The following is a 26,960-nucleotide window of genomic DNA, read 5'->3' as shown; positions in this document are numbered from 1 at the left end:
ATACCAGCTCACCTCTAAAGGTTTGCAGCAGGCTTGTAAACCATGCCCTCTGCTGCTCTAGGAAGTTCCCCCAAATATTCTCATTACTGAAATGGGGAGAAGGGAAAGCAGAGTCAAGGGCAGAGAATGATCTGGGTTAATGTGGTATCACCCAGGGATTCCCCAGGACACCAGAGATGCAGCTGCTTGAGAACTGCCCTGACACCAGAGCAGGGGATTCTTGATTATCTCTGGCAAAACAGTTTGTCAGGGCTTGGACCAATTCCTCTTGCATTCCTCTTTTCAGTGTGCCGTGACCCTGGCTTTGCAGGCAATGATGGAAAACAAGCACGATCATAGTTTGTGCTTAAACTAACAGAGGTGATATCATGCATGATGCAAGAGGGGCAGTTTAGGATAATCCCTGTAGCTATTACAGAGTAAGCAAGCTATGTGGGAGTGCAGAGCTGGGAAAACACCGGCTGCTGCTGAGCATGGCATCTCACTAGGGATCTGAGGCAGGCAGCCCAGAGCAGGTGCTAAATAAAACGTGACAGGAGACTCCTGGGGGAGGTCAGCAGTAAGGAAGTTCCACCTTAGGGAGAGCACGGACTGTGATCAGTGGTCTTCCTTCAGCAACAGTGATAACAGTAGGGGGGCATGTGGGCAAGTAGAAGGGGGTTGAGGGGGACATGTGAGGAGTACCCCTGGGAGCACCAGGTACCCCGTGTAAGTAGCTCTGGTGACTGCTTCAAGATGTATCATGGTCCTGGCAGACCCTTGTTATAGGCACCTCTGCCAGGGTAGCACAGGGCTGTCACACACCTACCACCTGTAGTACTTTTGCCTACACACAACTTCTGCTGAGCTTCCAGAAATCTTGCAGGGGTTTCATGCTCCATAAGAGTCCCAGAGGAATATCCTCCGCTTTGTTCTGCCTTTCCTGAAATCTGCATCTGTGCTGGGCTTTGCTCTCATTCCAGTTGCTTTCAGCTCCACGATTAAAATCTCTCTTGTGCCACCCACTCCCACCTGCCCAGAGCGTGCCCTAATTGCCAGGCCAGAGGGTGAACTGGGGTGGGTCACTTTTGGCCTCTCCACTTACTGGGCAGGGGTCTGAAACCTACTCCTAACTGAATGGCCTGAGCCAGGGGTGGCCAATCTGAGACGTATGCAGAGGTGTTGAGTACATGGGGGCCTGAGGGCCCTGCCCCTCCCCCCCCCCTTTGGAAGAGGGCTGTCACCTGAAATGTGTAAAACTTTCAACATGTCCATCATTTTAGCCCTCCCCCCTGGTAAAAATAAAATTCAGTGCCTATGGGCACATGTGACCCAAGTTGCCCAGGTAGCCTCTGTGTGTGGCATGAGGCAGATCAGGGAGGGGACAAGCAGCACAGTGGCAGGCAGAACAGAAAGCAGAGCAGCTAATGGGGCAGGGAGCACAGGGAAGGAAGTGGAAAGCAACGCAGCAGATTAGGCAGGAGAAAGGGATCCAAGTGGCACTTGTGGGGGCTGCAGGGCTAATTTGTGGCACACCTGCCAACAAGGTTGGCCCTCAGTGGCCCAAGCACTGAGCTATTAACAAAAAGGAGAACCTCCTTCGTCTTGTGGAACCAGTCCTTGGTGTCCTTTGGCTTGCTGACAAGTCCCTGAAGATGGAGTGCTTCATTTTGGACAGAACAGATGACTTCCTTCAACCCACTGGCGACGTGTAGCGGGTGCAAGTGGGTGCACATGCACCCTTGGAGCACGGCAGTGCAGCCCCTGCAAAAAGGCGCCACCGACACTGCCAGCAGTGCCTGCAGACAGTCAGCGCTCACCACCCTCCCCCCTCACCGCCGACACCACCGGCAGCATCTGCGGGCAGTCCATGATCACCACTGGCCACTGCTGATGCTACCAGTGGTGTCTGCGGGTGGTCGACAACCACTGATCGGCACTGGCCACCCCCCACCCCTCTGCCACTGACAGTGCCACGGCTGCCTGTGGGAGCTCCCCGCTTGCCGCCACCATGCTTCCGCCGCCGGGAGTGCTGCCGCCACCTGCAGGAGCTCGCCTTGCCTCCCAGCTGCTGGGGGCACATGGCATTCATGCTTCAACCTAAAATTTTCAGCATTGTCATTTCAGCAGAAAACGAAGCCACCCAAGCCTTCTAAGAATAAACAAAGGCACCAGTCCATACTGAAGGCCACAGAAAGAGTTAGATTAACATAGAACCCCTTTCCACCAGATCCCAGAAAACCCAGATTTCCTACACAGATTCTCCACTGAGCTTGGTAAATGCAGCCAGGATGACCAGGGGAGTACTATGACAGAGCAACAGGAGAGTTGGCATCCCTGCTATTCTAATGGCCACTAAAGCCATTTTAACTCCATCTGGAAGCAAGCTGATAAAATGTCGTCATCTATTTCCCTTCCTTCTACAGAAAGTGCAGTTAATAAGAGCTACTGCAGGAGGCAGGCAGTCCGCTTCTCCCTGCCTGAGCCAAAAGGTCATATAGATTCACAGAAGTTTAGGGCTGGAAGGGACCTCGTGAGATCATCGGGTTCAGCCCCCCTGCCCTGAGCAGGAAAGACTGCTGGGATCAAATCACCCCAGCAAGGTGTGCGTCCAGTTTCCTTTTGAAGGTCTCCAGGGTAGGTGTCTGCACCACCGCTGGGAGTCTATTCCAGAGTCTGGTTCACATGAACCATGAAGAAGTTTTTCCTTGTATCCAGTCTGAAACCTTATTCTAGTAGTTCTGCCCCATGAGGCAGCCTTTTACGCAGCTCTATCTATTTTGATTTATTTGGGCTGTATAGAGGGTGCCATTCTGTATACTTGGGCGATGTGGCAAGGCTAGGAAGGCGAGACACACACTGTTTTTTATATAAAACACACATTATTATATAATTCATAAAATTATACCCAATTCATAAAATACATCTTAATCATTGAGACAGATCTCCTAGGGGCACAAGGAAGACCAACTCATGCTTTTTGAGCTTCCAAGATTGGCAGCACTGAAGTCTAGCTCTGGAGAGAGGGCTTCAGCTCTACTGAGTAGCCATGCAGAAGCTAAAAGGATTTGCCTCAATAAGATCTGGGTGGCCGCTGATGATGAAACCGGGAAGGGGGGTTGTAATCTGGGCAGAGTCTGAGCAGCGAGTGCTGCCTCTCAAGTGAGTTTCAGTTTTACACATACACGTAAACCACCAGAACTCATGAATGGAGGGGAGAACGAGAAGAGAAAACAAACCTCTTGAGCAAAGGCAAAGCAGAAGGGAAGAATCCAGGTGTCAGAAGGTAAATTCAACAGCCAACATGTTTCAGCTAGCATCTGGAGGTTGCTATAGTAGGCTGAGTCTGCTGAACTCCAAGTGGCCCCAGAGGGAACTTTCCCTTCTGTAAAAACTGCTTAATGTCAACATGGAGGATGTGCAGACTGAGCTGCTGCCCCTGCAATGTTTGCTCAGGCATGTTTGCATAATAAGAGCTAACTATATGAATGGGGAAAAGTGTACAGGGGAGTGAAACAACTCTGAACTCTAACCTCCCCGCTGTCTGACTTGCCATGTCTGACTGACAGCCGATATCTTCAGCATTTCAGCTGTTCTCATTGCAATCTGGGTTTTGCATCACTTGCAGTTGAGCAGCCTGGGTGATAGAAACCCCAGGGTATGATAAACACTGCTAGGCAAAAAGGAGATTTTTCAGTTCAGGGGCCAAACTGATGGGGGAATAATCTGATGGAAAGGGAATAATCATTTGGGGTTGAGCCAAAACAAAGATGTCTTCTCCTTATTATTATTATTATTATTATTATTAAGAAGAAGAAGAATTGAACATTTGGTTGTCCAAAATAAAGAAAAAATAAAATTTCATTTTGAAATTATTATCCTTATTATTATGGATAATAATGACAATAATAATAATGACAATTATTATTATTATTTCAAAATGAAATTTTCTTTTTTCATAGAAACTGGAACACAAGGCCATAGCTCTAGTTACATAATGGAAAAAGTTCAAAATTGAAACTTAATAAAACAGGGGAAACTCCAAAACTGGTGTGTGATGCTTCAGAGGGAACAACTTACAGAATCAATGCATGAGTATTGAATACAGTAGGGCTGTTCAAATGGCAGCCCATGGGCCACATGTAGTCCCCAAGGGACTGTAGCTTCCAGTCTGAGCACTGCTCCCCACCATTGCTCTCCTGCTGCTGCTACCAGACTGGCCACCCCTCCCTGGGGACAGGGCAGCATGGCCCACAGGGCTGAAGGAGTCAGTGGGTTTAGGAGGATCCAGAGACCCCAAGTGGTCACCTACCATAAGGCACCTACACACCTACCATGCAGGGTGGCCCCATGGGAGGGTCACTTACCACACAGGGTGACCCCCACTCCACTATGTCAATGCCATGCATTGGGGCATCGGCATAGTGGAGTGGGGGTGTACCTGTTGCACAGTGCAGCGAGGCACAAGTGGCACTGTGTGGTGTGAGACCTGGAGCCACGCAGGCCCCCACAACACGCATCTGGCTGGCCCCTCAGCCCTTAACTGGCTCTTAAATGACATGTATCAGTGTGCCTGTTGGATCAAATGCTTTAGAAATGGACCCAAGTCACAAAATCCAGGTCTAGATTGTAACCCCGCAGAGCAGGGGTCAGCAACATTTTGCAGTGGGTGGCCACTTTAATCAAGCAGGAAGCAACTGTGACCACCTGAAACCTGAGATCCTGCTCCTGCCTTTGCTTCAAGGTAATTTGCATCATCACAGATCCTCACAGGAGGTGAGAGGCTCCATACCAGCTATGAACTGACTGCCCAGAAGAGTTTTCCATCTATTGACTCCTCTGTGAAATCCTATGAAATATGGATTTCATTTCTACCTAGGAGAACTTTTATAATCTTGTCTCCAATGCCTGATGAAGGATGTTTGTGCTTGAAAGCTTGCAATTAAATAATTATTTTTACAAAAATCTTGCTGGTTTAATAAAAGATATCAACTCTACTACGACTCCTGATTGCCTTGACCACTTTAATGAAACTTAGCTCTGAATGCAGACCATTTCCAACTGGTCTCATGCCACCAGAGCTGCAGCCACAGTTACCGCTTTTCCATGCAGAGCTGCCACTTATTTCCACCTTAGAAGCCCCCCTGGTTCCACCAGCTGCATGAAATGACTCCAATGGCCAGATCTGGTCCATAAGTTACCAACTTTTTCTCCAGAGAATGAAGTTCTTCAGGTGCCATTTCTAAAGCACCTTTGTTTCAACCTTATTTGTATTATGAAAGAGATGAAAAAGTGTGTCTGATAGAGGAGATAGTATAAATGAGAGGCTATTGCTTCAAGCAAGCCAAAGTTATAAAATACATTCCAATCCATGAACATCATATTTTCTCACATACTTTGGGGGGTGCAGGGAGGCTTGTTCTTAGTGCACCTTGTTTTGAGGAAGGCAAAATGAAGGGTGGGGGAGATTTTTCCAGTGATGGCTGCATGGAGCAAGGACAGAACTTCATCTTCAGCTCGTTCACTGTCCCTTTCTTACTCAGGTAAAAAACCTACAGTTTTAACCTTCTCAAAATTGCTGCCTAATTGGCAGCAGCTTTTGGCCACTCAGGCAAAGGCTTCCGATTCTGCAGCAGTTATAAAAGGGTTGAAACTGTAGCAGCTGTTGCTGAAGGCTGAACTTCATCTTCTCCCTCCATGTAGCTGGCTCTGGGGAAGAGAAGGAAAGCAGCAGCAGCAGCAGCAGCAGCAGCAGCAGCAGCAGCAGCCATTTTATAGCATCTCCATGCTTCTGTTCCAGGCAAAAACCAAACCAGCTCCCCTGCTTAGCATACATATTCTTTCCCCCAAAATCAGGGTTCATGTGGTATGCAAGGAAATATGATAAGTGTCAAATGGGCTCAGTTTTAAGGCTCCCCTTAAGAAGGAAAACAGGATTCAAAGTTTTGAAAGGATTTTTTTCTTTGAGAGCTTGGGGGTGGGGAGCTGGCACAAAATTGATTTTTTGTTCTTCAGTCATTCCTAGTCAGGGCCAAGCAATGGGGCAAAATCAAATAAGCTCTGCAATTCTGTTGCCACCATGAGTCTGGGCACAGGTACGTAGTGTCTGAAAAAAACTTTGGCATAAAATGAACATAGCTCTATTGACCTCAATGGAGTTGTCTGTACTTACAGTAGCTAAAGATACTGTTCTCTTCAGAACAATGTGGGCCAGCAGGTAGAGAGAGCACAGGGCTGAAAATCAGGAGGCCTTTTTCTATTCCTGGGTCTTCCACAAAAACTAGATAACATTGACTCTGTGGATGGAATGCATAAGCACCCACGCAGCTTGCCATACAAATAAAATGACTGGAGATTTATAGCTTCCCCAAAACTTCTTTCTCCTCCTCTTCCTGGAATTTGTTTTCAACTAGTCTAACAGAGAGAATAATTGAAACTTTGGCCTGATAAGGATAGATTGTTCTGTATTTTATTGCTGAATAATCAGTAAATAGAAGGGCTCTGCTGGGATAAGGCGACAGTTATACATCAGAAACCTGCTGTGTACACAGATGGAAACCCTCACTTCCCTGACTTGCAGAGGGGCTCAGGATCCTCCAGACTGAAGTCTAGCCTTCAGCCCAGTAACTTGGCCACCAGTGGTAGCTTGCAATGGGGTGGGTAGGAAAGTAACCACAACCCATTTATGTAAACAGCCACACAATCCAGGAAAAGCTATTGCTCTCACCACCTGCCCTTCCTCAGAGCCCAGCTAGATAACCCATCCTTGCCTACACAAATGGGTTCAAGTCTGAAGAGCCCCAGTTATACTGGCAGGGCTCTCACAGCACAAATGGGTCTACACAAGACTACAAGAAGTCACACCCGGTGTCCCTACTAAATACTGATGCTTCCTGAGAGCAATGCATAAGCAGTACAGAGAAAAGGCTAGGAGAGAAATGGGGCTGGTGAACCCATGCAGCTGCAGATCTGATCACACGTCTGTATGGAGAAAAAAGGTGCGACAAGCTCTGGAGATGCATGTGAAACCTGGGGGCCTTCAGGGCTAGCCATTGAGTTGTTCCAGTGCCAACAAGCAGCTCAGTGGGGGTAATATGCTGAAGAACGGTTCTCTTTCCTGCTTCTCTCGTACACCAAACTAGGCTACTCAGCCTTTGGGTATGAGGCAGCGTACCTCTGCTATCTGTTTTCCTGCAGAACAATGCTAACGTGTCTGAACTAAACCAGAATGACTGGGGTGGGGAGGAAAAAGTTTGCACAATGGACTTGTGCCTATTTTCACTGCATTCCTTGCACTGTTGTTGCCAAAAAAAAAAAAAAAAAAGTGGCCGATGCCAAAGAACACCCTGAGCATCTGGGTTGCTACCCAGAGAGGATTTTACCTATGCAAATCACCATTTGTAATCATTGCAAAGGCTAGGATTCTCAAGTGCTGGAGGAAGGTGGGAGAAAAGGGCCAATTATCACTTACAAAGTTGTTTAAGCAAGAGAGGAATTTACATAGGAGAGATATAGGTACATCACTATTGCACTGCACACTAGCTACTGACATGCATCTTTAAGAAGCTGTTCAGGCCAGGTGAACATGCCTGCATTCACTCTGTTTACAGACTGCACCTGATTCGGTCCAAAACATTATCATATATGTGTAGGAGGCAGGGAGCCAAAGTCTAGTCTCACAAGGGATATTTTCTGCAGAACAAGAGCCTACAAAGAATTCAAATCGGTCTATGCACAAACAGATTGGTAACATCACCTCTCTGACCTTTACTGCCAGCTACAGAGGCTTCATAATGGCCTGCTGCATGCAGGAAAGCAAGGAGCAAAGATATTACACCACTGTATTATCTTTATTGCAGCAGCAGCTAAAAGTCCCTGAGATCAGGATCCTGTTGTAGTAGGTACTGTGCAGTGGTGCACTCGCACCCCTTTTTGAATCCTGCTCTACCCAAAATTTAAGACTGCCTGGCTGGGAGGAACGGTGGCACTCTATTCAGGCTACAGTGACAAGTAACTTCATGACTCGTTGTCATCTACCCGATTCCTACTAACCTCTTTTCACCCCACTGGTGTTACAACTTTTCTTTTTAATAGCCTTGATGTTCCAGTATTTAAACTATCCTTTACTCTACAATTTTGCAATCTGTTTGCCAGTCCTGGTAATGTTTCCTATTTCACAGCTGTGCAATGTGTTTGTAGGTCTAGCTAAAAACCTTAACTCGGGTATGGTAATATTAATTCAGGTGTTGAAAGGACTAACAGTGACGTATTGGAGGCTCTCCATATTCTGATCCAAGTTGTTGCAAGGAAAATTACATTTGGTCATGTCAAGTTGACTGAACTCCCAGAAGCCTTTTCAAGATGATTCAGAATTGAACCTAACCCCAGTAACATGCTGTCTGCACATTTAGTACAGAACAATAGAACTATACCATGATGACCATTGGGATTAAATAAATGTAAGAACAGGCTAATAAACAAGAAACATAACAGGAAAGTATACAAAACGTGTAAGGATATGCTATTGTTTAACTTAGATTACAATATTTTAACTGATAGATTCTGCTTAGCTAGCATTGATGATGATGACATCACTAAAAGGTTAAATAGCCTAAGGAATTGAAGTCAGTGTTCGCTGCAGATTTCTGAAGGAGAGGTCTGCATGGATTTCTAAGGAAAGATCAAGTCTTTGGATGGGAGCAGTGCAACCCAGGAAGCCTTCCCAGGGCGGCCGGCTGAGAGAAGTAACTTCTGCATAACAGCTCTAGACAGACTGTGAAGTGGTGAAGAGTCACGTTAAAGTGCTCAGTCTTTGGTAACTGTCTGCTTATATTCTGGCAGTCCCAGTAAAGTTGACTACTTGTATTCTGGTGGTCCCAGTTGATGAATTGCTTTGAGCATAGTAGATGTTTTGTAGTCAATAAAGCTTCTGACTGTTTGTCAGAGTGCCGGTGGTTAATCACAGAGTTCACCTTGTCCACAGAGAAGTAGGGCTTGAATGAGTTTCAACCCAACACAAGTCACCCAGGAGGTTATGTGGTATATCCTTCTCTTCCCTCCAGTCCAGTCCCTTCCAAAGTCCCTGCTGCTGCTTTTAGCCTGCAGCTGTGAGCAAAGGAAGTCAAGCAAAGGAATCCTGTCAAAACATCTTCCTGTATTGGTGTTGGCTTCAGAAAAACTGTGTTAGAGGGTTTTGACACATGCCTATACTGTGGCTACACTAGCCAGTCTGATGAGATAATGTTTAGGAAACTGTGTTGTAACACATTAATTTCTTAAATAAATAGGAAGCCATTGACATGCTCCTTTTGAGTTTCCCATGCTCAGGCTTTCAAATGCTTCATTTACCAAGCTTGGACATGGGAGATGAAGAGGATTCACTGCCTGCCAGCAATTTGCTTTTTGTGCACTGATTTTTGGCTGAAATTGGATCTGGTTAACACACTAAGCAGCAACCTAACAAGTTAGCCAGCTGAGCAGACCAAAACAGCTGGTCCAGAGCAGGAATGGGTTATGCACCAGAGCAGGAATGGGTTATGCACCTGAAGGTATAAAAAGTGGATTGGTCTGGGATCCCCTCGTGGCTACTGTACACCTCCAGGACTGCTGGAGAGAGTGGTGAAGACTGAATCCAGGTCAAATTGTAAAGTTGGCTGAAGTCATGGTAATCAGGGTTAGAGTGTGGTGTTCATAACATCAAGATCACAGGTTTGATCCTTGCTTGGACTAGCTTTCTCCAGGGCATTTCAAGCAAGACTAAGGACGTCATCGTCCCTCTCTACTCAGCCTTGGTGAGACTGCAGCTGGAGTACTACATCCAGTTCTGGGTGCCACACTTCAGATAGGATGTGGAGAAGCTTGAGAGTCCAGAGGAGGGCCACGAACATGATTAGAGGGCTAGACACCAGGTCATACAAGGAGAGGCTGAAAGACTTGGGACTGTTCAGTCTGGAGAAGAGAAAACTCAGAGGGGACTTGGTGGCAGCCTATACCAAGCATATGAAAGGCATACATCAGGGCCGGGGCAGCACATCTATTCACAAAGGCCCCTCAAGTAGAACAAGAAATAAGGGGCACAAGCTGATTGAGGATTGCTTCAGGCTAGACATAAGGAAAAACTTTATAAGTCTAGTGCCGAGGGTTTGGAACAGGCTCCCCCCAGAGGTGGTGAAGTCATCCACCCTGGCGATCTTCAAAAAATGTCTTGACACCCATCTTGCTGGGGTCAGACTGCTGGAATCTGATTTCCTGCCCAAGTGCAGGGGGACTGGACCTGATGATCTGTAAGGTCCCTTCCAGGCACTAACAGCTATGAAATGTATGTGAAAGACTGACTTTTCATCAGAAAGAGCAAAGGTTTTTGAGAACCGTAGACCCATTCTGTCAAATGTTGTCATTTCTCCATCAAAAAGTTGTTCAGGCAGAAAACTTTTGGCAAAGCCTTAGCTAAAGTTGTAAGCTTTCTGAAAGGCTCTTCAAATTGATCTTTCAAGCAAGCATCTCAAATGACCTTCTGTTTGCATTATCAAATCACTGAAATCTTTCTTTCCTTTCCAAGTTTATCTTCGGGCATTTGCTCTGCATCTGCAGAATCAGCAATGAATATATAATGGTTATGCACTTCCTATTAAAAAAAAACCCAAGTACAGTACTTACTTTTAGATTGACAAGAGCCCCAGCTTTTCTAGTGTTTCCCCTTTTCTGGTGATGATTAACAGCTTTAGCATCTTAAGAAATAAGACTGTGCTGCAGCTGCTTGGAATTCGATTGTACTTGAAGCAACACAACAAAGTTCACACCGGATCAGGGGAAAGCTGGTTATAGATGCACAGCACGGGACTGGCAAATGACTATTAGAGAAACAATTTACATGGCAGTGACAGAGTAGACAGGTGTGGTTAGGGTGACAGCACTAGTTGGGAAGGCTCCCACTCCCTGCCTTGGGTTCTGATCCAAAGTCCACAGAAGCCAATGGGAGCCTTTCATAGTTGGTAGGGTCGGAAGGGACCCGAGTAGATCACCAAGTCCGACCCCCTGTCATGGCAGGAAAGAGTACTGGGGTCAAACGACCTGGGCAAGGTGCCTATCTAGCCTCCTTTTGAAGACCCCTAGGATAGCAGTGAGCACCACTTCCCTTGGAATTTGGTTCCAGATCCTAGCCGCCCTGACTGTCCTGATATCTAGCCTGAATCTACTCTCAATCAATTTATGGCTGTTATTCCTTGTTACTCCTGGGAGTGCTCAGGGGAACAAGGACTCTCCCATTGCCTGCTGGTCCCCCTTGACCAGTTTATAGATGGCCACCAGATCCCCCCTCAGCCTTCTCTTGTGGAGGCTGAACAGGTTCAGGTCCCGTAACCTCTCCTGGTAGGGCCTACTCTGCTGCCCCTGATCATGCGAGTGGCCCTCCTCTGGACCCTCTCAATGTTGTCCACATCCCTCCTTTCCACTGGATATTGATGGGATCAAGACCTTAATAAGCCTTAGTCCATAACCTCACCTGCCAAACAAACTGAGCTGACCCAGATCCCAGGCTGCACTGAAGCACAAGCAAATGAATAGGAGGTAGTAGGTACCACATGGCACAACAGAGGCCTCTGTCTGGTCAAGTCCTAGCCATTCTGTGGCACATGACCAGAAAATCCTACAAAGTGCAATGGCAAGGCAGGCGGTTTCCAAATCCTCATATCATATGGAAACCACTCCAGAGGCTGGTTGTTAGCAGTAGGATTCAGGTTATGGAAAGCTGAAAATAGTTCCCCCTTATGCAATAGGATTCAGGTTACAGAAGGCTGAGACGACAGCTCTGTGAGATCATCACTGAAACATTGGCATCAAGTCAGTTTAGCCATTTCTTTACAAAGGCTGTCCATTGTTCAGAGAGAATGGGTGTGTACACAAATTCCCTCCAGCAGAGATGGAAGCTGAAAATAAGATGGGTGTTGTCTTGATGCCTGTATAGGTTGATAGCACTATACCATTAACTCCAGGTCTTTACATATAGAAATGGGAAATTCCAAGTGGTTTGGATGCATGTGGGGGGACCTCCAGAGGTAATTCAAGTCAAGTCAGTCCTGAGACCACTACAACCATTGGGCATCTTAGATGCTGCAACAATCCTCCTCCACTTTGCCCTATGTTTAGCTAGTTTTGTGCACTCTGTCAGTTGAAGCCAATTACAATAATAAATTTAATTATTTTGTACATGTATCACAAAAGCACCTGAAAGCTGTGAAGCAGATCACTGCCCCATTGTACTAGAAGCTGTGCATACACATATAGAGAAAAGAGAATCTTCTCCTCTAGAAGCTTTCAGCCTAGACAGATGAGACAAAGAAAGCATAATCCCCATTTTACAGAAGGGGAAATTAGGGTAAGGAGTATTTAAGTAGCTTCCCCAAGCTACGAATAGACCCCAGATTTCTTGATTCCCAAGCATTAAGCACCAAACAGTCCTTTATTTCAGCTACACTTCTTTGGCGTAGATCGCTCAGGTTGTAAAACTCAAGTGACCAGGCTTTCTAATGCCATTCTCCAGTACTTTCCATTTCTGGCCAAGCTAAAGTCTCCTTCTCCTTATTGCAGAGTAGAAAGTGCAAGGGGGGGTGGGAAATGAAAGTAAGAGCCACATTTCTGAGATTTAAGGAAAGAGATTGGTTTTGGTCTGTGCTTATAATTTTGGATGAAAACAAGGGTCAAAAGGAACATGGAAATGGAAGGAACCTCTGAGTAATTAGTCCAAGCGTTTCCTTTTGTAGGCAACTGCAACATATACCATAAGCCCTTCTTGAAGCTATTCAGGCTTTATCTAAAAGCTAGTTTGTGTTTTTGCCCATGAGGCTTTTATCAGAAGACTGCATCAGAAACTGATGATTTAGAAACCTTCTTATATCCAACCTTGTTTTACACTTCCAATCTATGCCTGTTCGTTCTCCTACCAACATAGCCCTTTAACTTGACTTGTTCTTTTTCCTGCCTAATGTTTACCCTCCTTCCACAGTGCATTGCAGGGCACTGACAGATGTGATGTTCTGTTGCACAAACAGCTGCTTTGACAGATGTGATGTTCTGTTGCACAAACAGCTGCTGAAAGCACTCTCAGCTGTGCTCTGACAGAAGTGCATGGCTGCAAAGCACTTTAAAAAGTGTCTGATCGCATGACAAATGAACCCTCATTACATGAGGGTTCAGATAAAGGCACTCCAAAGTAGAGTGCCTTCATTAACTTCTGTTAGTGTGTACCAGGAGCAGGGCTGGGCTGAAGCAGCCCATCCCCACCCCCAGTGCCATCTGCAGGATGAGGGGGGAGGAAAGAAAGAGGAGGGAGTGCTATCTGGGGTTTGCCTTGCCTTCACTGGGGGGTGGGATGGGTAGATTGGAGTCCCACCCCCCTCCTGCTCCCCAAGGTGGTGCCCAGCCCAACCTGGTTCCTGTTCCCAGTGCACCCCTCATCAGGAGCCAGCCAGGAGAGGAGGCAGCAGCAACGCAGGAGCAACATTCAGCAGGACTTGGTCCCACTCTCCACCAGCCCCATGGCTGACTAGGTTTACACGCTATGTCCCATTACATGAGTTATTTTGATTTTTTTCATTTAACACCTTGATCACAGAGCCGTGGGCGGTTGCCTGTATTGCCCACCACTAAGGCCAGCCCTACAAAAGGCTTAGAGGACACATGCAGAGTACTGTACAGCTCCCTCCATGCCTGTGGCTCAGTTTTCCACATTACCTTGCTCTCACAATCAACAAACAAAAAGCCATCTCCTACCTGTGACCAGGCAGGCAGGCTAAAGCCCACTCAAGTGGCCAGACAGGTTAGAGAGATATGGGGTCACCAGAAATTGCAGTATTTCTTCTTCTCTTGATGAGGAGTAGGTAGAGGAGCTGAAGAAATGTTTCCTGAACAAGGACAAGAAGTTTGGGAACTGGGGCCATGTTACCCCTGCTTGCCACAGAATGAACCAGATGGGAGGGTGTTAATGGCAGAAGAACAGAAAAGCCAATTGCTGCATAGGCCTTAGCCAGCCACTGTCACCAAGCTGTTTACTCCAACTAAAGATGGAACTGACCTGGAGCAGCAGATCTCATCTCCCTCCCTAGCAGCTCTGGAAATGTCAATCTGAATTTTTATCTAGTTCACAACAGCCGCTCTGTCTCATCTCTACATGTGGGCAAGGGAGAAACACTGGTCTTCTGGGTAAGGTACTAGACAGTACAGACAAACTCCCGGCATGTTTTCGGATGAGCCATTTAACTTGTCTGCTTCAACCCTATCCTTACTAACAAAAATCATTACTTTCTTTCAGTTTCATAATTTGAACAAGACCATCTTTTATGGTCTTACTATCCAGTGGCTGAAATTATATGTGATATCAGGCTAGATGACCCCAGTTATCCTCTATGGATTTAGTTAATGAGCTACCATAATACAAGCTATAGCCAAAGCAGACTGGCACTTGAAACAAGAGATTATTCCACTGCTCTCAAAATTACAGAAGAAAGTTAAATAGGCTATAAAGTCACACAAGATGTCAAAAGTACCAGATTTAAGGCTACTGGTGGAACCTTAGTTTCTCCTCTTTGTTCAGCCAGCCTGCACACTGACTGAGGCAGAGGTCAGCAGATTCCAGCATCATGTCTATCAGCATCCCCATGTGAAAAATGGTGGTGGCAGCACTTTAACTAAAGTTTGTTTGATAAGCTTTAGTTAAAGCACCCTAGCCACCATTTTTCAGTGCGGGGACACTAATACACGTGATGATCCAGGCACTTTAATTACAGCAGCTCCAAGAGCCACTCTAAAGCTCCCTCTCCCCCAGCACTTGTATAAACACCCATAGTTAGAAGTCTGGCCTCTGCCATGAATCAATAGGCTTTACATCCATTCCAAAACTATTTTAATATTCACTATAGCATTTGATATTTTCATACCATATGAGTGTCCAAGGTTTGTTTTGAAAGTAAGCTCACTACTTTCTTGCATCATTGAATTCCACAGGTTATTACTGTGTTGTGCAATTACTAGAGCTAAGTCATGGAAGCAGTATGAAGGTTAAAGGCTGTGCAAAAGTGCTTTGAGAGCCTTAGAAGAAATTGACAGGTATGATGTTCTTAATGTTAGCCTGAGAAAAAGAGTTTATTTTAAAGAACAAACCAACAGAAAAACTAATCCAATTTATCAAATAAGAGATTTAACATTTGAAGATGCATTCAATCCCCTAAAATATACATAAAAACAGATATTTACCTTCCATCAAGCAGGGCTCCCTTAATCCAAGTCAGTGTCTATGGCAGTCTTGTGTTCTTTTCTTCTCTTCGTTTCAGGCTCTGACAGTTCCTTCATACTTTCATTGATGTTAAGCTTTTGTGTTTCTTCATCTCCATATAATAAAATTCACCCCCTTTTTCCCCTGGAACTCTACATAATGCAAATCTCACAGTCTTCTAGTCATCTCTGCTTTTAAATTTATTCCAAATTTGTTTTTAAATGTTAAACTAGCAGAACTGGCAGACAAGATTCTTTGGGTAAATCTGATATCTTTTAATTAGACCAATAGTTGGAAAAATTGTTCATTGCAAGTTTTGGGGCAGAACACCCTTCTTCAGGCATAGGGAGAGTCTGTTGGTGTTTGTGTGCTCTCCTGGGTAGAACAGAAGCCAACATGCAGAATATATACACATATACGCATACACACACACACATACATACATACATACACATATATATTTTGTATGTTGGCTTCTATTCTACCCAGGAGAGCACACAAACACTGACAGACTCTCCCCATGCCTAAAGGGCATTGTGCCCAAAAGCTTGCAAAGAACAAGTTTTCCAACTATTGGTCTAATAAAAGATATTACATGTACCCAAAGAACCTTGTCTGCCTATGTCCTTAGGCCAACACGGCTACAACCAACAACCCTTACTCACAGAACTCAACACTTTCCCCTCAATATTAAAAAAAACAACCAAACAGTTTATTTTTAATCCCCTCTCCAAAGGTATTTGAGTCCAGGGACATGTAAGTAGCAGACATAGGTGATGCGAGGCTACCCGCACTGTGGCAGGGCCCTGGCTGCAGCCAGGTTGCAGGCTGTGCCCCATGCCCTCTGTCAATGCAGAAATCTGGGGCAGGGCATGCACCCCTGACACGCTGCCTGTGGTAGCACATATTCACATCCCTGGAGCACACATTAGGACTCAGTAAGTAGCACATGCATGATTTCATATGAAGGAGATTAGAAAAAAGACCCAGATCAGTTAATCATGGGGAAGCCCAAATAGGTCCTTGGCCTGCGACTAATTCTTGGAAAGGGGGTGCTATGGGACTGTATCCCATTTCAATCGAACTGAGCTCTTCTGCATTTTCTACAAGTAACCAGGAAGCCCGCCTGACTGCTCATGACCACAAAGGATGTGCCTACAGTGCAAGAAGAATCACATTCCTGCCAGGATGTTCCCAAGCATGCCCTGCCTACTTGCATTCAATCACAGACTCCAAACAAGAAGAATTACAGACTCTTCTGTACCCATGAGAAATTCCACAAGACCCCTAAGGCTTCTGAATAGGGCAGATGCCATCAGCCTGTTGCTGTCCCTGTGCCAATACAGACCAGAATCTGGCTTTCAAGCGATACTTGCTCCACCCAAGCTGTTTGTACCTGTTTGTTAAAGCCAGACAATAAAGCCTAATGAACTATGGGCGTGGTTAAGCAAGCCCACGCAGGAAACATCCAAATTCCGAAGGGCCACCTGTCCAAATCCCAAAAAACTGAATGGAGCCTTTCCCCTGCCTGGAGTAGAGCATATCCAGAAGCATCAAAGTTCCCATGACACCATGGAAGGGTAGGGGGTTTCACCTGGTAGCCACTGGCAAACACCCTCCTTTCCTTTACACAGTTGTGTGGCATTCAGTGGTTGAATTGTACCTGGTTGTTGACTTTTCATCATAAAACCAGCTCTCTAACAAGGGCATATATAATAATAATGAGTTTGTAAAGTACTCTAGGGTTTTTTGGATAAAAAGCTTTGGATACACAGCCTTGTTATTCAAGAGGAACTGTAGGTTAGAAACTTTACCTGCCTCCAGCCTTCAAGGACAGAGGGCCTTTAAGCAGTTTCAGGTACAGGACATAAGGCACCTTTGAATCAACCTGTGCAAAATCAACAATTTTTCATGTTTCCCAGGGAGAGCTTGCACCAGAACTGTTTGCCTCTCCATATTTGGAAGAGTAGTATTTTTTGTATATGCCTTTTTTCCTGATAAATGCAAAGAAATAACTACATTATGTATTGTGGCTGCCAGCCAAGAAAACTGATCACACATTGGAGTAATGCTACAAATCCACTAGGTAAAAAATAATTGTATATGTGACTTCTGGGTGTGTACCACATTCAGTGAAACTGAACCCTCCCGTGCTTGCTTCTACCAGTAAGGAAGTGCTAGCTCAAGGATGCTGTTTGCATTAAGAAGGGACATGACTGTGTTCAGTGACATCATGTTGTATGAGGAACAGCTGGAACTAGACTTTTCCTGTGCCCAGGGAACCTGCGTACAGTCTGTGGGCCACTGAAAAAAAAGTTTCACTGATGCCCTCTGCATCCATATTTCAAGAAGTTTGGCCTCCCAGCAATGAGCCAAGCAAGAATACAGAATTTGATACCCCCAAGACTATGGGGAAGTTCAATTCTGGATCCAATACATTCAAATTTAATCCCTCCAACCACTTCTTAATCATGACTTTACTTGCTCTTGCCAATATCAGAAAGTATCCTCAGTCTGTTCAGTGGCTCAACAAGAAGCTGACTCAGAAAAAAAAAAAATTAAAGCACAGTTAGAACCAGAAAGGTGACTTGGGAGCTTAGGTTATGTGATTCCATAATTGTTTCCCCAATTGATATTTGCTCCATGAGGGTTGGTTAAGTTGGCTTTAAGGCTGTATAACATTGATTGAATAGGAGTCAGAATCTGACCATAGACAATCCTGTCAATCAGAAAATCCTCTCTCAGTGGTGAGATGACATTTGCTACTTCCTCTGGCCTTCAGTGACAGGTTTCCCTTCAATTTGTCTATCCTGATCAGGCTCCAAGTCCAGTAGCCATGTTTTCTCTTGGCACCCTGGGCAGGTAACTGCTCCCCTTAATGGCAGGTTTCCTTGCACTCAGAAGTACTTCTCTGCATAAAGCTCATGACACCCCTCTGGCTCTGGAACTACCCAAAGACAAAAAAGGGAAGTTTCCCCAACCCCAACGTACATGCTGGCAAATTTAGTCATTTAACCAGATATGGGGTGAGAAAGGAGATACTTTGCACAGACTGCTACTGTTTCTAGGATAAGAATTTTTCTGCAGAGAGAATGCAACTCCTCTAAAGGCATGGAGAATATAGTATGCTGAGGGAAACAGGTATGCAGCCCATGAACAGTCAAGTTTTCCCTTACAGGAAGCTTTCAAAGGTTACTTCTTAGTGTAAGAATGGTTACTGTTGCCACAAGGACATTATGTGGACCATGAGTAGGCAGCCCCTGCACCTGGAAGTGGGAGGGGAAGCTCCTAAGCACACTGCCCATTTAGATGTTACCCATACTATGCAGTACAAGAGTCTTTTAGTTTAATTAGCATTTTCCATGTCAACCTATGGAAAGTGGCCAGTGGTGTCCCTCAGGGGTCTGTGCTTGGACCGGTGCTTTTCAACATCTTTATCAATGATTTGGATGGGGGAGTGAAAAGTTCGCTGGCCAAGTTTGCGGACGACAGCAAGTTATGGGGCAGTGTGGTCATGCCAGATGATAGGTTGCAGATACAGGCAGACAGGGACAAGCTCAACAGTTGGGCAGACTGGAACCAGATGAAGTTTAACATTTCCAAGGTGCTCCATCTGGGGACAAACGGCCCTCAGCATACATATAGGCTCGGTGGCTACAGCTTGACTTGCACCACAGTCAAAAGGGACCTAGGGGTAATGAACGACCACCGTATGAATGCGAGTCATCAGTGCGAGGTCGTGGTCAGCAGGGCAAACAAACAACACACTGGCATGCATCAACCGATGCATCTCGTGTAAAACTAAGGAAGTGATACTCCCGCTGTACGCAGCACTGGTGAGACCGCAGTTGGAGTACTGAGTCCAGTTCTGGGCGCCGCACTTCAATAAGGATGTGGAAAAACCTGAGAGAGTCTGTAAAAGAGCCACCCGTATGATCAGGGACTTGCAAGGCAAGCCATATGAGGAAAGGCTGAGGGACCTGGTCCTCTTTAGCCTAAAGAGAAGGTTGAGAGGGGAAGTGATAGCGGCTTGCCGCTATATCAGAGGAGTGCATCAGGAGCTTGGTGAACAACTGTTCACCAGGGCACCCCTGGGGAAGACCAGGACCAGTGGACACAAACTCCTGGAAGGCCACTTCAGGCTTAACACCAGGAAAAACTCTTTCAGTCAGGGTGTCCAGACTGTGGAATAAACTCCCTCCAGAGGTGGTGCAGTCACCTACTCTGGAGGTTTTCAAGAGGAGACTGGACAGTCACCTCGCTGGGGTCACCTAACCCCAGTTGTCTTCCTGCCTAGAGCAGGGGAGCTGGACCCAATGATCTGCAAGGTCCCTTCTAGCCCCTAACAATCTATGAATCTCTGAATATATTATGTTCCTGCTCCCTAAAATTTTCCTATTCGTGCCCCCAGACTAGAATTTAGGAAAACCAAATGCCTTTTAAGAATCCATCTCACCTTTTACCTATAATATGATTCAGGGAGCCTTAGTTATACTTCACTACCCAGCCCTACCGGCTCCATTCCATAATTTGTCCCCACCCACCTTCGCACAAAAGCTCAACATCACAAAAAACAGGCCCCAAGCCACCAAATTGGATCTAGATCCAAAGTTCCCCAAAGGTCAGCCCAGTTTAAGAAAAGTGAGGGTAGAAAGATTATCCGTCTGATATATCATGGTCCTACACTTTAAACAAACCAGACTGGCAGCATTTTGCTCCAGTCTTGAATTGGCAGAGATGACTGGACAAGATGCAGGCTAGCTGCATGCATTTTCATCATGGGGCATAAACTTATCTGGAAGCATAAAACATCTCTTCAAGAAAAAGCTCACTGGTGCTTAATGTTGCTTTCTTTGTGTCTGGCTATTAAAGAGCTTTGGTTCCAATGAAGAAGCCTCAAGGAGCTGACTGTTGCTCTCCTTTCATTTAACACTTGCCCACGATGCACCAAGATCAACTACGCATGCTGGAGAATGGAGAGAGAATTACTGTAAACCAGCTGCAGTCTCTTGAACTGGTTGCGCTTCCTCTTTCTAATATGCTCATGTCCTCTAATTAGCCTGGGGAGAATTACTAATCCCTCTTCATATTTTATTGGACTATTAATGGAAAGAAACCCCAGTCAGTCGGCTATTTTATTCTCTACCATGCCTTCGAATAAACGTACTGTGGTCTGTGGCCAGCACAAATCAGTTCCTCTGACAGCTTCCTGCCCATGTGCTCTGTTATCATGCCTTTCCAATCCACACAGTAGTGGCAGGACATCTGCTTGTTCTACTCTGCCTGTGATCAACCAAAACCATGAACCTGGAAACTTGCATCACTAGAACATCTAAGCACAATATGAGGCACCACTTTCAGAAAATTCAGAAGGCAAAGTGTTGCCTGATGAGATTCCACCCTCTTCCCCTACTCAGAATTTCCACCCATACCTCATAGAAGAAAACCCCCATCTCCTCCACTTGACATACAGAATGGCTCAGCAGGTACGTTGCATCACAGAACAACATACTCTAGGGCATAAGCAACTGGTCAGGGAGCATGGGCGGGGGGGGATGTGCCCCCCTGACAGGGCCATCCCTGCTGCTGATGCCACCAGTGGCTTCTGTGGGTGCTCACCAGCCCCGTCCCCGCTGCTGACGCCAGCTTCTGCCAGAGTCCCCCCAGACTCAGGAGGCACCAGTTGCCCATGCTCCAGGGCTAAGAAAAATCTAAACAGAGAGACTTGCCTCAGTGGTATATGGCAGAGCAGACTGGCCCTTGCACAGGCTCAGTGCAGCCAATTCTCATCCATGTCAGCGGGAAGTTAGATCAAATCCTCCCTGCAGTGCAACATTTGTCAGGCCTAGGAAGATGATTATGGTTTGGGGCTGGTGGAGCTGTGCATGTGTATTGAAGGTGTGGAAGATGGAATATGCAATCCATATCTAGCTCAGCTTAAACAAATAAACTCTCCCCTGAATTGGGCCAATAAAGCCTCCTGCCACTTGTAGGGCTCAGGCAATGTGGAAGGCAGGAATGATCTGGAGGCTTGATCTTTCCAGATGTCTAACTATTTGTCTAGAGACTCATTCTTGTTCAAGACCTGACAATGGCCTAAAACCATGCTGCTCTGCTACAAAATAGTCTCCAGACATCATGAGCTACGGAGGAGTCTGAATCCAGGAGTTTGATTTAGTCCTTGGAGAAATAAGATGTCTAGGGCACTCAGATCCAGATGTCATGCTCAGACTACTTGGGTGAAGTGTTTTGGGTCAAGCCATCTCTCACCTTAACAACTGTTTCTTCCCTTCCCAGGGCACAGTGGGGCCGCAGGGGGGAGCGCAAATGCAAGCACTGGCCCCCAGGCACACGAGACCCATGGAACATCACTAGCTAAAGTCAGTGCTTCTTGGTACTCTGCTCCCAACTGGGATCATCATAGGTGGTAGAAGGGGGTGGATAATGGGGCTTAGCCCACCCAAACATGAGGCAGCGGTAGGGCTGCAAGGCAGCCCAGCCAAGGGCTTCTGGCACAGCAGGGGTAGGGAGGGAGTGGGGCTGGGGCTAGGGAAGGGGCAGGAGCTGCACGGCCAGCGGGGCACAAGACTGAGCCATGAGCGAAAGAAGAAGTGTAGAAGGAGTCAAAGGACTAGCCAAGTTCCCACAGATAGGCTAGCAATGAATTAAAAGAGCAGAAGGATATTAGCTGGCTTCATGCAGCATGGTACATGGATCAGAGCAGGGAGGTCCTTTTCAGTAATTATAAATTATATAATTACAGTTATAAAAGAGAATTATATAGAGAGGTTTTTCAATAATTATAGACTTAGACACAGGATGAATACAGTAGTAGTGGCGGGGGGGGGAGGAGGACATGACAGAATTTAGCATCAAGAAAATAAAATCCAAGACAACCATCTAGAAAACTGAGATGTCCTGTATTGGCTCATGTATAACAGGCATTTCTCCCCCCAACATTGGAGAGCATTAAGCAGAGAAGCTGATTTTGAGCAGGATAGAAGCACCCTACTTTGACTCCTGTTCTACATTACAGCACCTGTTGTATTACTGCATTTACCCTAAACCAAGATGAGGTTCCCCAACCCCACTATTCTCTCTCCTCCATTTTCATAGCCTTGGAGACTCTAGCTCTTTTCAGACTCATTGATCCACCCATGGAGACCATTCTTCAGCAGCAGCTATGGATTTCAGCAGGAAAGGGAGGAAGAGTCAGATGAGGCTCTCTGTCCCTGCTCTGTGCAGCCATAACTCTGGAAAAATCTCTCATAGCTCTTTTCATACCCTCTCCCTCAGCCCCTTCCTCCCTGCCCCCCACACACAGTCCTTTGACAGAAAGCTTCCAGGCATCTCCATAAGACACAAAGAAAGAAAACCAGCAGAAAAACATGCCCATTCCCACCATGCATATGCTCTTTTTTATATTTATAAAAGGCTCATGGATATGAAACTGTCCAACACAATTGCATACTAAGATGCAGGCCCATAAATTACCAAGAAAAAGATCACAGAACTAACGACCTTGCTCTGCCCAGTTTCTTATCAGTTCCTCAACCTGAGGTGAAAGGAATCTCCATTTTCAGGGAGTGAAGAAGTGCATAGTCCCAGCCCTATGCAGTACCAAGAGAGATCTTAGCTTGCAGTTACTGCCACATCTGTGTTATTGCCGTCTCTTGTCTTCCTGAAAGCTAATCCAAAATAAGGACACTAATTAAAGTAGGTAAACAATCTCCACATTTGAGAAGACTTCTCTATAGAAAGGAATATCTATCCCTATAATCTCCTGTGGGCAGCTAGCTTCCATTATTTCTGTCCTATCCCTATTGGTAAATCCTGGGTGATGAATATCACCTTGAATGCAGGCTCTCAGCGGATTAGTTTATAAAGATATCTTGTGTAGGTCCACTTTATCCTCCCCTTCCCTCACAAAAAATTAAAAAGGAAGTACTCTTTACTACTCTGCCCAGGAAGCCCCTCAGTGCCACATCTAGATTAGACGCTGAGTACTAAATGACTGCGCAGTACCTGGTGTTACTGCATGGTAGCATTCCAGCACAGTAGCCCAGTGACGCTTACTGCATAATAGCTCATTACTACTGCGCAATAGCTTGTTACAGCCGCACAGCAGTGTCATGTCATGGTTCATGCCCGGTGATGCTACTGCACAGTACTAACAAGCTATTGCACAGTAAGCATCTTGTGTAGTGTGAACAATGCATAGAAATATTCTGCCCTCCAGATGAGCAGGATTTCTAATGGAGTGAAAAGAATAAGCCCACTGAAAATCTCATCTGTGGGCATTTTATTGCTCCTGCTTCAGGTCACAGCAAATCACATGGTATGATGTCAAATAGTATGAGAACCATGACATCAGCCCCTAAGCCTTTGAAGATGCTGTTTTTCCATTATCTGTGTGGGAGAGGATGGTTGAAGTCCAGTCATGCAGGTAAAAAGTGAGCATCACCCACTTGTTTCCCGACATCCAAACTCTTTCATGATGTAGCTGCTTTTGAGTAGATTATGCTTGACAAAAAGACAGCTTCTGACATTCAGAAGACCCAAGAGATAGGTTAGTATCTGGAATCAGTGCAAAGAAAACTGATTGATACACAGTAGGAGTTCAACTCTGTGTGGTCTTGCTCCAGCAAATCGTGTGTTTGATGTCAAGCCCATGAGTGATTTCGTTCAAGTCAACAGGGTCACTCAGATGTTCAGAGGTCAGTAAGCATCTACACGCTTTGCTGGACTGAAGCCATTGTGCTCACCTGGCAGGATTGAAGTCAGATGAACTAAACTGATGAGTGCTAATCTCTGACAGACTCACTGGAGTCTATGGGGCAGTGGGGGGAGGGTAGGGGCAGGGAAAGGAAGGGGACAGGAGAGAGCCACACAGAAAGTGGGGGACAGTTCCTTGGGGGTATAACTGCTAACAAAAAGAGTCATTACCAGGGAAGGGCAGGGGCCATTTTATTTATTAAATCTATATGCTACCCTTCCTCGCACAAAATGCCACATCCTTCTGTAGAAGGATGCAGAAATCTGTGGCCTGGGCACTGCATCAGCTTTCTCCTTTTCTTGAAACACCAAAGACAGGGAAGTATGCTGGGGCTGAGGCACTGGGAATCCAGTGACGGACTGTCACAAGGGGTGTAATTAGATGCCCAGTGGCACAAGGACGCAAGATTTTTCCCTATCCTCAGCAGTAGAAGTTGCTGCCATTGTACCGCAATCTTCCGATTGCAAAATTACAGCTGTTAACTCAGACAGAAAAGCCCCATTACAGGCAAGTCCTCCCCTTGGCAGGACCTGTGAAGTAAGTGAAGTGCTGGGTTTCTGAGCATGTGCTAGAGGAAGAGGAACAAGATTTCAGAAGTTTAGATGGGACCTGCAGGCCCTCTACCAGCAGGAACCTTGCTGAGCTAAAAGGAGGTCCTGAGCCAAGAGAAGGTTTTCAAGTACCCCCTGGGATGGGGAAGTCGGGAGATGTAGGCAACTGGTAGGGGTGCACATGCCCCCCCTGATGGCCAACACTGATGCTGTCGGTAGGGCTGGTGCCCCCCCCCCCCCCCGAAAGGGCTGCCACTATCAGTGGCTTCTGTGGGTGCCCCCCCCAGATTCAGGAGGCACCAGTCACTCATGTCAGGAGAGCAAATCCTGCCATGGCTCTATTTGGGCACCTTTGGTCCTTTTCACTTTCACGCAGACATAAAGTACAACTCTGTAGTCCAGTCAGGCAGATCAACAGAACAGACACAGAGTCGTGGTAAACTTCTACCCCAGCGGGATTCATTTGTAGGCGTCTAAAGGTTTGGAAAGGAGCTCAACTTCATGTCCCAATCACTTGTTCCAGCTTTAAGTCAAAGCATCTTTCAAAGATGTTGTTACAAGGATGACTACCCATCAGGGCCCCGCACTACATGCAGTTATTTAGCCCAAACACCTTCGTCAGTACCCTGTTTGCAGAATTTGGTTTTCTCCCTAACCTTGCCCAACTCATCATCAGAAGCAAACTCTCCACTACTCAATGGACATCAAGTGGGACACAGCCTCAGCCTGGCAAAAAAATGCTTAAACTGTCAGCACATCTCCATACCCACTACTATCAACAACCCCTGTGAAAAAACCATGAGAATTCATGGCTCCTACACATGCATTTCCCAAAATGTGTTAGACCTGATCCAGTGCACCAAGTGCCTTATGGCAACTACACAGGTGAAGTTAAACAGCAACCATGCACCAGAATGAACTCTCATAAAAGCCATGTAAAGGCCAGGGACATGCACATGACCTTAGAAGCTCATTTCTCACAGAACAACCACTCCCTTCCGACCTCACTATTCTCACACTCAAGGGAAATCTACCTAACACCTTTAAAAGCCAAACTTGTGGACAACAAATCATAAGCTGACTGGACACTAAAAACCAAGGACTGAACACTGATATCAGGTTTATGGCACATTATATTTTACCCAACTCCTGAATTCTTTCCACCCAGGAAAAGTGAGAATGACCCTTCTCCGCCTCTCTCTCTCAGTAATTAACTCCTTTATTTCTGCTAATTGTGGCTGCTACCCTTTGAGAATTTCTCACCTCCTCCCCTCTGCTGTTTTTCCACTCTGCTGTGCCCAGCTTCCTATGATCAGAGACTTGCTGAAGAATTCTTGCATTTCAAAACTTGTCTGACTTTATCCCAGCTACATAACTGGTCCAACAGAAGAGACCACCTGAAGAAATCCTAGCCCTCTGCAGCACGAATAGCATGCTTTAGATGTCCTCTCCTTCTCCCCAACTAAGGCAGTTGAACTCACATGGTAGAGCAGGTCCCAAAGGCAGGAAAGAGGGTGGAAGGGGGAGAGAAAAACAAACAAACAAACAAAAAGCCCAAATCACTGGAAAGGGCTCACCATTTAAAAATAAAACCAAAAAACTTTTGCATAGGCCCCTGCAAAGCCTAGGCTCACCCTACCAGTAAGTGTAAGTCAACTGCAAATGAGTAGCCACCACCATGACACTTAGCAGACTACCTCTCTAGGTATGCTGTCCATTAACAAACAGAACGAGAGCTTTGTTGCAGTATTATCCCTTCCCCTACATTTGAAAAGAAAACACAGTGTGGCATGGTATGATAGCTGCTCACCACTGCTTCTCCCAGAAGACTTTCCAACACTTACACATACAGGCCTGCTGGGATCAAAGGAGAACCAAGGATGATGGAAGCGACAAAGAGACTCTTCCCCTACTAACCCCAGCATAGCTTACCAACCTGGAACAGCACCTGGCAGATATGTTTAATGGACAATAAAAGCCTGCTTTACAGCTGGGACCTGTTGGACAATGATGAGGGAAGGTGTGAGCTGTTCTTCTCTTGAGAGATTGGTAGGATGAGAGCCTGGCTTCCTGGAAGTTAATTGTCCTGTGCCTCTTCACTGGGACTGTAAGCAAAGCAGTTGGTCATGACAGTGGTGAAGATAATGCTGGAAAAGATGAGCTCTAACACTAGAAACTAGAAAGAAATCCCTAGACATGGCTCATGTCAGCCAGGGGATTGGCCAATCTGGGCCAGATTCAAGCTTGTGGTGGTGACATACTTAGCAGTCGGCTGGGTTCCCCAGACTCCATCACCTAAAGGTTATTGAGATGAGTACCAAGAATGTCTCGTACTGCTCATTAACAGCCTCTATGCCCAATAGCATTAGCTGCCCTGTGCTTTGCTACT

The sequence above is a fragment of the Alligator mississippiensis genome, chromosome 2 (genome assembly GCF_030867095.1).
Source record: "Alligator mississippiensis isolate rAllMis1 chromosome 2, rAllMis1, whole genome shotgun sequence".
In the NCBI taxonomy this organism is placed as follows: domain Eukaryota; kingdom Metazoa; phylum Chordata; order Crocodylia; family Alligatoridae; genus Alligator; species Alligator mississippiensis.
The sequence above is the reverse complement of the archived record's forward strand: the minus strand, read 5'-3'. Positions refer to the sequence as shown.